The sequence below is a fragment of the Entelurus aequoreus genome, linkage group LG02 (assembly GCF_033978785.1).
Source record: "Entelurus aequoreus isolate RoL-2023_Sb linkage group LG02, RoL_Eaeq_v1.1, whole genome shotgun sequence".
NCBI lineage: Eukaryota > Metazoa > Chordata > Actinopteri > Syngnathiformes > Syngnathidae > Entelurus > Entelurus aequoreus.
The window spans coordinates 16,667,879-16,679,968 of record NC_084732.1 but is presented as its reverse complement, the minus strand read 5'-3'; the positions used below and the strand labels follow the sequence as shown (position 1 = coordinate 16,679,968).

General features: G+C 35.4%; 1 protein-coding gene across 1 annotated transcript in view; it reads right to left on the bottom strand.

Annotated features, from left to right (window-relative positions):
- Nucleotides 1-10,448: 10,448 nt before the first annotated feature.
- cplx3b (complexin 3b) overlaps nucleotides 10,449-12,090 on the bottom strand; it is a 19,458-nt gene continuing 17,816 nt past the window's right edge. The window contains exon 3 of the mRNA XM_062023300.1: nucleotides 10,449-12,090. This exon is cut by the window's right edge and continues 2,324 nt beyond it. The gene's annotated coding sequence lies outside the window, so the exon portion shown is untranslated.

The window sequence follows — 12,090 nt, the reverse complement described above, 5'->3', positions numbered from 1 at the left end:
TCACATAATGTAAATGTCAATATGATCATTCATATACCCACGCGATGTAAACGTGCCAGTCCATTCACATATTGTAAACATCAATATGATCATTCATATACACACGTGGTGTAAACGTGTCAGTCTATTCACATATTGTAAACATCAATATGATCATTCATATACACACGTGATGTAAATGTGTCAGTCTATTAACATAATGTAAACATCAATATGATCATTTATATACACACATTATGTAAATGTGTCAGTCCATTCACATAATGTAAACATCAATATGATTATTCATATACACAAATAATGTAAATGTGTCAGTCCGTTCACATAAGGTAAACATCAATATGATCATTCATATACACAAATAATGTAAATGTGTCAGTCCGTTCACACATTGTAAACATCAATATGATCATTCATATACACTCGTAAGGTAAATGTGTCAATCCATTCACATAATGTAAATGTCAATATGATCATTCATATACACACGCGATGTAAATGTGCCAGTCCATTCACATATTGTAAACATCAGTATGATCATTCATATACACACGTGGTGTAAACGTGTCAGTCTATTCACATATTGTAAACATCAATATGATCATTCATATACACACGTGATGTAAATGTGTCAGTCTATTAACATAATGTAAACATCAATATGATCATTTATATACACACATTATGTAAATGTGTCAGTCCATTCACATAATGTAAACATCAATATGATTATTCATATACACAAATAATGTAAATGTGTCAGTCCGTTCACATAAGGTAAACATCAATATGATCATTCATATACACAAATAATGTAAATGTGTCAGTCCGTTCACACATTGTAAACATCAATATGATCATTCATATACACTCGTAGGGTAAATGTGTCAATCCATTCACATAATGTAAATGTCAATATGATCATTCATATACACACGCGATGTAAATGTGCTAGTCCATTCACATAATTTAAACATCAATATGATCATTCATATACACACGTGGTGTAAACGTGTCAGTCTATTCACATATTGTAAACATCAATATGATCATTCATATACACACGTGATGTAAATGTGTCAGTCTATTAACATAATGTAAACATCAATATGATCATTTATATACACACATTATGTAAATGTGTCAGTCCATTCACATAATGTAAACATCAATATGATTATTCATATACACAAATAATGTAAATGTGTCAGTCCGTTCACATAAGGTAAACATCAATATGATCATTCATATACACAAATAATGTAAATGTGTCAGTCCGTTCACACATTGTAAACATCAATATGATCATTCATATACACTCGTAAGGTAAATGTGTCAATCCATTCACATAATGTAAATGTCAATATGATCATTCATATACACACGCGATGTAAATGTGCCAGTCCATTCACATATTGTAAACATCAATATGATCATTCATATACACACGTGGTGTAAACGTGTCAGTCTATTCACATATTGTAAACATCAATATGATCATTCATATACACACATGATGTAAATGTGTCAGTCTATTAACATAATGTAAACATCAATATGATCATTTATATACACACATTATGTAAATGTGTCAGTCCATTCACATAATGTAAACATCAATATGATTATTCATACACACAAATAATGTAAATGTGTCAGTCCGTTCACATAAGGTAAACATCAATATGATCATTCATATACACAAATAATGTAAATGTGTCAGTCCGTTCACACATTGTAAACATCAATATGATCATTCATGTACACTCGTAAGGTAAATGTGTCAATCCATTCACATAATGTAAATGTCAATATGATCATTCATATACACACGTGATGTAAATGTGTCAGTCTATTAACATAATGTAAACATCAATATGATCATTTATATACACACATTATGTAAATGTGTCAGTCCATTCACATAATGTAAACATCAATATGATTATTCATATACACAAATAATGTCAATGTGTCAGTCCGTTCACATAAGGTAAACATCAATATGATCATTCATATACACAAATAATGTAAATGTGTCAGTCCGTTCACACATTGTAAACATCAATATGATCATTCATATACACTCGTAAGGTAAATGTGTCAATCCATTCACATAATGTAAATGTCAATATGATCATTCATATACACACGTGATGTAAATGTGCCAGTCCATTCACATATTGTAAACATCAATATGATCATTCATATACACACGTGGTGTAAACGTGTCAGTCTATTCACATATTGTAAACATCAATATGATCATTCATATACACACGTGATGTAAATGTGTCAGTCTATTAACATAATGTAAACATCAATATGATCATTTATATACACACATTATGTAAATGTGTCAGTCCATTCACATAATGTAAACATCAATATGATTATTCATATACACAAATAATGTAAATGTGTCAGTCCGTTCACATAAGGTAAACATCAATATGATCATTCATATACACAAATAATGTAAATGTGTCAGTCCGTTCACACATTGTAAAAATCAATATGATCATTCATATACACTCGTAAGGTAAATGTGTCAATCCATTCACATAATGTAAATGTCAATATGATCATTTATATACACGTGATGTAAACTTGGCAGTCCATTCACATAATGTAAACATCAATATGATGATTCATATACACACGTGATACACAAGTGACAGTTCATTCACATAATGTAAACATCAATATGATCATTCATATACACACATTATGTAAATGTGTCAGTCCATTCACATAATGTAAATGTCAATATGATCATTTATATACACACGTGATGTAAACTTGGCAGTCCATTCACACATTGTAAACATCAATATGATCCTCCTAATACCCACATATTGTAAAGGTGCCAGTCCCTTCACACAGCACCACTGTAGTTGTCATAGTTTGGGCCGTGTCGTATGAGAAGTATGTTGTTCTCAACCCAAAGCAGCATGATGGCCTCATCGCTGAGGGTCTTCCTTTTGGCAATAGGTCTAATTGTCAGCGAGGCCCCTCCCTCTCCTGTCACACATTCCTCAGCCCGCCAGAATGCTATTTTCTGGCCCGTTTCACTGCCATTGTGCCACATTGGCCATGCAGTGTCCCCACAGGGAGGATTGTTCACGCACCGCAGCTATGAATGGAGAAGGCCTTCTGCAGCAATATAATTTACAGCCAGCCCCTTTCACGCCGCACTTGAAAACTAGCAATAGCTCGGCCTTTACTGCCATTCACATGCTAATGACCTTCATTTTTCTTTTTTCTTTTTTTTAAACAGCATTTTTTTACGTGTGTCTGTCCCCCTGGGAGGCCTTGGCAGGTTTGCACAAAACCAACACGTAAAGAGACAGATAACAGAGGTGTGGACTCGAGTCACATGACTTGGACTCGAGTCAGAATCGAGTCATGAATTTGATGACTTTAGACTCGACTTGACAAAATGTAAAGAGACTTGCAACTCGACTTAGACTTTAACATCAATGACTTGTGACTTCACTTGGACTTGAGCCTTTTGACTTGACATGACTTGCTACTTTCCCCAAAACCTAAAGCTTAAAAAGTTATTTGGGAGCGCTCCGTAGCTTTCATTTTGTACGTGTCTGTCTATCTATCAGCGTGTGTGCTGCGTGTCAGCGTGTGTGCTCTCAGGACAACAGCCAATCAAATTAGATCTACATTGTTTTCATCACACAGCATTCAGCCAATCAAATTGCAGGACAACCAATGAACAAGAGTTGTCAAACAACGCGCCAGTGAGAAAGATTTATACCAAAGTTGGTTTCGTTCGGGTATAAAAACTACGACTTGGTCAACAAAAAACGAATTGCCGTATGCAAATCACGCAGTTGGAATATTACAGACGGAGACGCAACAACTTCCAACTTCGTTCGACATTTGAAGTTGCACAAAGAAGGGTAAGTTTTGAATGTAAGCTAACGTTTATTGGCTAAGTAACATGACTTTTATTTGCTGTGTAGTTAAATCAGTGAGGCTGTAAACTCACTGCTAACGTCATAACCATAGACATCTTATAAGTAGACGCAGCATCGAGCGCTACTGCTTACTGGCGCAGACGAGACGCAGGGCCGCCATCTTGGAGTGGTGATCCGCTCCACTCAGTGCAATTCATTTGGCAGGAGCAATGAACTGTCAGCGCATTTAATTCATTTTACCTCACTGAATACCACTCATTTTCACGCGCTTTTTTGTCATACGTGTAGCTATGATAACGGACACATGTTTTATTATTCATAGTTTGCTTAACAGTAATAGAATATTCTTATATGCTATAAGTGACCAGACGTCCGAGATCAAAACTGGGAATATAAGCCCAGAGAAGGGGGAAAAAAACGGTCAGCTATTTTTAAGTTGAAGAAACAATATAATTAGGTTATATATACATGCGTATATCCTACATAAACAATGTATGAATACATTAGATATCTATATATCTTATAGACCGTATCTCTGTTGCTGCAGCAGCAGAGTTTATTCTGTCTTGACACTTTGTATTGATATTTTGTATTACATTCTTCCCTTAAATGATAATGTTTACAGTGATTGTTATATATGTATTTTTTATGTATGTCGCTTTGGATAAAAGCGTCTGCCAAATACTTAAACATATATAAACACCTGAAAGTCTTTATATCAGCTAAAACCACCAATCTGTTTCACTGGATTCAGAATAAAACCAAATTCTGTTTTACCCAACAATGTTAGTATTTGAATATTGTTACTTGAAGACTTATTCCTGGTTACAATTATACTGATAAGAAAGTATTGTCTTATATTTTGCCTAAAATGAGAATGCATCATAATCAGTGGCGGCTGGTGAATTTTGTTTTAGGTGGGGCTGAAAGTTTGTAAACCAAACCCCTGTAGGGGCATCATCCTCCCCCAGAAGATTTGTTTGTGATTTTCATACAAATATTGAAGATCTTTGCTCCTTCTTCACTCTGTGGTAATGTTATTTTCATAAAATACAACCAAAAGTACATTAATGTTAAATCTTACTTGTGAAAAGTAATCCCCCGATTCCTATTTTCAACAGTCCGCTCATTTGAGCAGGAAAACGCTGAACACCAACAACATCTTTGTTTTCTACCTGTCAACTGTCAGTTTAGGCTGCTCGCCGGCTCCTCATCACCACTTCAAGATGCAATTTGCTCGCGTCACAGCAACCAATACTACGTCTACTTAAAAGTTGTCTATGGTTATAACATAATTTCAAACACAGCAATATGTTGCGTCCACTGCAGTTTGCTTCCTTATTCATACTTTTTGTCAAGTGATTTTTTTAAGCAGGGTTGCATGAGGTACCTACACATAACGTTACGTTAGTCAATGTATCACACACAGTAACATAACGTTAGACAGCGGTCAGCAGCACCGCATATTTTAGCCACCTACAAAAAGACAAACATAGTCAAATAAAGGTCAGTTAAAATGTATACTATATTAAGAATATGTGTACATATTGCATAGGGCCCTGACATCTAAAAAGTACAACTCTGTTCATTGTTATGTTCATGTATTTGTTATGTTTTTCATGTGTACGCACACATAAACACACATACAGTATGAGATGAGATCAATGAGATAAGGTAAGAACAGAATAGAAACTGCTGTGGAACTAGTTACAATGCAATATGCCATGGAAATACAATGTTAACACTTTTGTACAAATAAGTACAGTTGCACTTGTTTTTGCAAATGTGTTTATTCTGTAAAGGAATGAGTTAAATGTTTAAAATTGTTTAAACTATTAAAATGACTGGTTAATAGTGCTATTATGAATTGCAATGTCAGTACTATTTTTTTTCCTGCTATTTAAAATGCACTTGTTTTAATAAATAAATACAGCGGTTTAAAAGCATACACAATCTGTGTAAAAATATTAGTCTGTGGTTAAAAGGACTTGAAAGGACTCGAAACTCAAAATGCAGGACTTGTGACTTGACTTGAGACTTTCCAGTCTTGACTTTGGACTTGACTCGGGACTTGCCTGTCTTGACTCGGGACTTGACTCGAGACTTGAGGGCAAAGACTTGAGACTTACTTGTGACTTGCAAAGCAATGACTTGGTCCCACCTCTGACAGATAAACACTTGTGGACTAAGAATGCGACATAAACACGTGTGCACACATCAACTTAATAAACAAATATTTTCAATTTTTTATTATGAAGACAAGGTAAAACATACTCTCAATGATGATGAGCGATGACGTCACACTGCAACGACAACAAAGTCATGACATCACGCCGCAGCTAAACTCTGCAAAAGTGCCCTCTAGTGGTTAGAATAGATAACTGCAACTTTAAAAACGAAATACCTCTGTCAAACATGTTTCCATGGAGACAATTCATTGTATTTAATAATAATAAACACTTTTGCGTTCCAAAATATTGGCCTTTTTTTCCTTCAAGATTTTATTTTAACAGTAACACCAATAATTATGTATTTATTTGGTTTCTGTTGAGGAATTGAACAAACAAATTTGTAAGACATTGCTATGAAATGGTAAAGGGTAAAATAAGCTTCTTACTCCTTTTATTGGCCACTGTATGCATGTTTAAAATGATTAAAACCATAATCTATTTGCATTTCCAAACAATGTAATTATCATTTATTTGCTGAGATGACTTAATATAAAAATTTGCAAGAATAATATAGAATAATAATAATAATATATTATTATTATCTTGTATTTCTAATAATTTACTTTAAAAAATTTAATAATTGACTGTCCACAACAATGTAATGATTTTTGTCTAATATTCAACATGTGTCTATGGATTTAACCTAAAATAATTGATTTTGCCATAATCTGTTGGTGGTGAACCCCAAGATGCAGAGATGGCAGGCGTATCGCAGGTAAACATGACTTTAATGTCAAAAAGGAAATGCACGGTAACCACAAACCAGGAAACAGGAAGCAGGATACAAGGAAACCAATCATCGAGCCCTGACTGGAGGGCGAGGCAGGCATAAAAAGCATAGCCAGCTGACAATCGGTAACAGTTGAGGGGAAACAGCAGTCAGGGAGCCCAACAGGAAATGGAACCAAAATAAGAGCGCTGACAGGAAATAAACACCAACCAAAGAAACACAACCTGACGTGAATGTGACAGATCGTCACAGATTTTTCAATAATGTCATTATTTTCATGAACATGTGTAATATGTTTTGATCTGTTTAACTTTAAAATATCAGTGCATCTTTTGTATTTAATGTATTTTTTTAATTTCTATTAATTGTTATCCGTTTCACTTTTTAAACATACTAAAATTGTTAATTTTAAAATAGTGGATTAATTATATATGTATCTCGTTTTTCTTTTAGTTCACGTTAAAAAAAAGAAAAAAGTATTGTTTTAGGGTCCTCGATAATTTAAGTGAAATAACTATTTATAAACACTGCTCTGAGAAACGTAGCAACATCATTAGGATGATAATTAAAACTATACATTATTTCAAAAAGCTAAAATATGGTGAAAAAGACACCAATAATTATGAGGGGCCGTTAGGGATATTATTCAGTATAAACTTTTACATATTCTACTGAAACGCTCTCACATTAACAACTGAAATGTTTTTCTCTCACACAGACTACTGAAACACTCTCATACACACTACTGACACACTCTCATTACATACTACTGAAACACTCTTATACACACTACTGAAACACTCTTATACACACTACTGAAACACTCTTGTACACACTACTGAAATGCTCTCACAAAAAACTGAAATGTTTTTCTCTCACGCACACTCCTGAAACACTCTTATACACACTACTGAAACACTCTCATACACACTACTGAAACACTGTCATTGCATACTTCTGAAACACTCTCATACACATGACTGAAACACTCTTATACACACTACTGAAACACTCTTATACACACTACTGAAATGCTCTCACATAAACAACTGAAATGTTTTTCTCTCACACAGACTACTGAAACACTCTCCTACACACTACTGACACACTCTCATCCACACTACTGAAACACTTTGGTTACCCACATATGCGGTCCTCTCCAAGGTTTCTCATAGTCATTCACATTGACGTCCCACTGGGGTGAGTTTTCCTTGCCCGTATGTGGGCTCTGTACCGAGGATGTCGTTGTGGCTTGTACAGCCCTTTGAGACACTTGTGATTTAGGGCTATATAAATAAACATTGATTGATTGAAATAAACAACTGAAATGTTTTTTCTCTCACACACACACTACTGAAACACTGTCATACACACTACTGAAACACTGTCATACACACTACTGAAACACTCTCACACACACTACTGAAACACTCTTATACACACTACTGAAATGCTCTCACATAAAAAACTGAAATGTTTTTCTCTCACACACTACTGCAACACTCTCATACACACTACTGAAACACTTTCATTCACACTACTGAAACACTCTCATATGCACTACTGAAATGCTCTCACATAAACAACTGAAATGTTTTTCTCACACACACTACTGAAACACTCTCATGCACACTACTGACACACTCTCATCCACACTACTGAAACACTCTCAAACACACGACTGAAACACTCTCATACACATTACTGAAACACTCTTATACACACTACTGAAATGCTCTCACATAAAAAACTGAAATGTTTTTTCTCTCACACACCCTTCTGAAACACTGTCATACACACTACTGAAACACTCTTATACACACGACTGAAACACTCTCATACACATTACTGAAACACTCTTATACACACTACTGAAATGCTTTCACATAAAAAACTGAAATGTTTTACTCTCACGCACACTACTGAAACACTCTCATACACACTACTGACACACTCTCATCCACACTACTGAAACACTCTCAAACACACTACTGAAACACTCTCATACTCATTACTGAAACACGCTTATATACACACTGAAATGCTCTCACATAAACAACTGAAATGTTTTTTCTCCCACACACACTACTGAAACACTCTCATACACACTACTGAAACACTCTCATACACACGACTGAAACACTCTCATACACATTACTGAAACACTCTTATACACACTACTGAAATGCTCTCACATAAAAAACTGAAATGTTTTTCTCTCACACACACTACTGCAACACTCTCATACACACTACTGAAACACTTTCATTCACACTTACTGAAACACTCTTATATGCACTACTGAAATGCTCTCACATAAACAACTGAAATGTTTTTCTCTCACACACACTACTGAAACACTCTCATACACACTACTGACACACTCTCATCCACACTACTGAAACACTCTCAAACACACTACTGAAACACTCTCATACACACTACTGAAACACCGTCATTACACACTACTAAAACACTCTCATTCACACTACTGAAACACTCTCATACACACGACTGAAACACTCTTATACACACTACTGAAACATTCTTATACACACTACTGAAATGCTCTCACTAAAACAACTGAAATGTTTTTCTCTCACACCCATTACTGAAACACTCTCATACACACTACTGAAACACTCTCATATACATGACTGAGACACTCTTATACACACTACTGAAACACTCTTATACACACTACTGAAATGCTCTCACATAAACAACTGAAATGTTTTTCTCTCACACCCACTACTGAAACACTGTCATACACACTACTGAAACACTGTCATACACACTACTGAAACACTGTCATACACACTACTGAAACACTGTCAAACACACGACTGAAACACTCTTATACACACTACTGAAATGCTCTCACATAAACAACTGAAATTTTTTTCTCTCACACACACTACTGAAACACTCTCATACACACTACTGAAACACTCTTATCCACACTACTGAAATGCTCTCACATAAACAACTCAAATGTTTTTCTCTCACACACACTACTGAAACACTCTCATACGCACTACTGAAACACTCTCATACGCACTACTGAAACACTCTCACACACACTACTGAAACACTAATAAATAATAGTACATTCCTATGGTTCTTGCCTACTTATCTAACATGCATGTCGCCCCCTGTTGTCCATTGTTATGAATGCACTCCATGCATAGGAACATGTATTATTTCCTCATCACACCGCTCTCTTACTTGCATTCAAGAGCCCCCAAAAAACATCGAAATGATCACACCAAACGATAACGTTATCTTAAAAATATTTTTTTTTTATTGCAGTTTAAACTCCTTCTCACCCACAAAAAACACTCACATTTTAAGACAGAAATGACACACATTTATAGGATTTTTATGACCCCCACAACTGGCAGCCACTTCCTGAATAAACCACCTGCACAGGATGACGACAATAATTGTTACACCTGGTAGGCATGGTAACCGTTATTGTTAGTAAGCACACACACACGTACAGCTTATGGCTTCACTTCCCCATGTATTACTATGATTATGCAAGAGTAGTATTACAGTAGTAGCCATGTTAGAAAAAAACGACTTATTGCTACTTTTTCTTCTACTGCTGTGCTATCACACGACAAGAAGCTCACCTTTTTTTTTTTTTTTTTTTCATGTGACGGACAAAAGCATCGAGACGCGTCACAAACGCCCCGACGCTTTCGTCCCCGACGGATAACGACACGTTTCGCACTGAAAATACGCACTAATTTACACGGCGGAACTAAAGTGGGCAGGCCTTGGCGCCACCGCCGCACGCACAACAAAAACCACGAAGGAGCGGTTCACCGAGACGTCACGTCAACACGGGCTGAACGACAGCAATCCATCGATACGATAACGGCACCACTAGGACACGGCGGTTGCGGGCGTGAGGGGTTAAAGGTGACGCGCCCCCTCCCCGGACATTAACGACATAAATAACGCCACACGGATATCGGACACGCTTTTTTTTTTTACAACAAAACCTTTGGCCTCTAACGCCTTACAGCAGCTTTTTATTTTTTATATTATATATATATATATTATATATATATATATAATATATATATATATATTATATATATTATATATATATAATATATATAATACTATATATAATATATATATATATATATATATATATATTTTTTATTATTCATATTTACATACCGTAAATGCTCCGGTTAATGCCTGGAGTCCAGTGGTTCTCAAACTCTTTAGCGCCGCCCTAGTGGCTCCATGGAGCCTTTTTAAAAAAATTATGAAAATGGAAAAGATGATGGAAAAAATTGAATTTTTGTTTTAATATTGTTTCTGAAAGAGAGAAAACGTGACACAAACCTTCCTAACTGTCAGAAATACCACTGTTTACATTAAACATGCTTCACTGATGAGAGGACTCTGCCGTTTTGTCCTACTAATTTCTGGCGGTCCTTGAACGCACCGTATAGTTTGTTTACATGTAGCTGCCACAGAAAGACGTGTTTTTATGCCACTCCTTTTTTTTGTGTGTCTCATTTTGTCCAAAAAACGTTTCATGCTGTGCGTGAATGCACAAAGGTGAGCTTTGTGGATGTTATTGACTTGTGTGGCGTGCTAATCAGGCACGTTTGGTCAGTGCATGACTGCAAGCTAATCGATGCTAACATGCTACTTAGGCTAGCCGTATGTGTTTTACTAATGTTTTCAAATGTTGCAAAAATGTGTAGAATAAATATTACATTTCAACATTTCTATCAACAAAGAAATGCGTCAGCCTGCGAAACATAGTCATTTTGATCGTTAATAGCTAATATAGACACTTACATCATGTGTTGCCTGCATTATAAGACCTATATAAGGCCTTTAATTTAATTTTGTATTGGTTATTTTTAGTTCAATATGGCTCTTTCAACATTTTGGGTTGCCGACCCCTGATCTAGTGGTACGCCAAAGAATCACTTGATGAAAGTACAGTGTTTTATTTTCCTACATCCAAACACAGTGTTACTGTTCAAACCGTGTATAATGTCACAGTGGCCGAAAAACAATATATATATACTTCTTAACCTCTTAAGGCCCAAGCTGTTTGTTTTCATGCTTTTTTTATTTCTCTTTGCTATTTGGGCTTATTGGACCCTCAGTAGAATAAAAACTAAAAATAATCTTTTAATATGATGTACTTAGT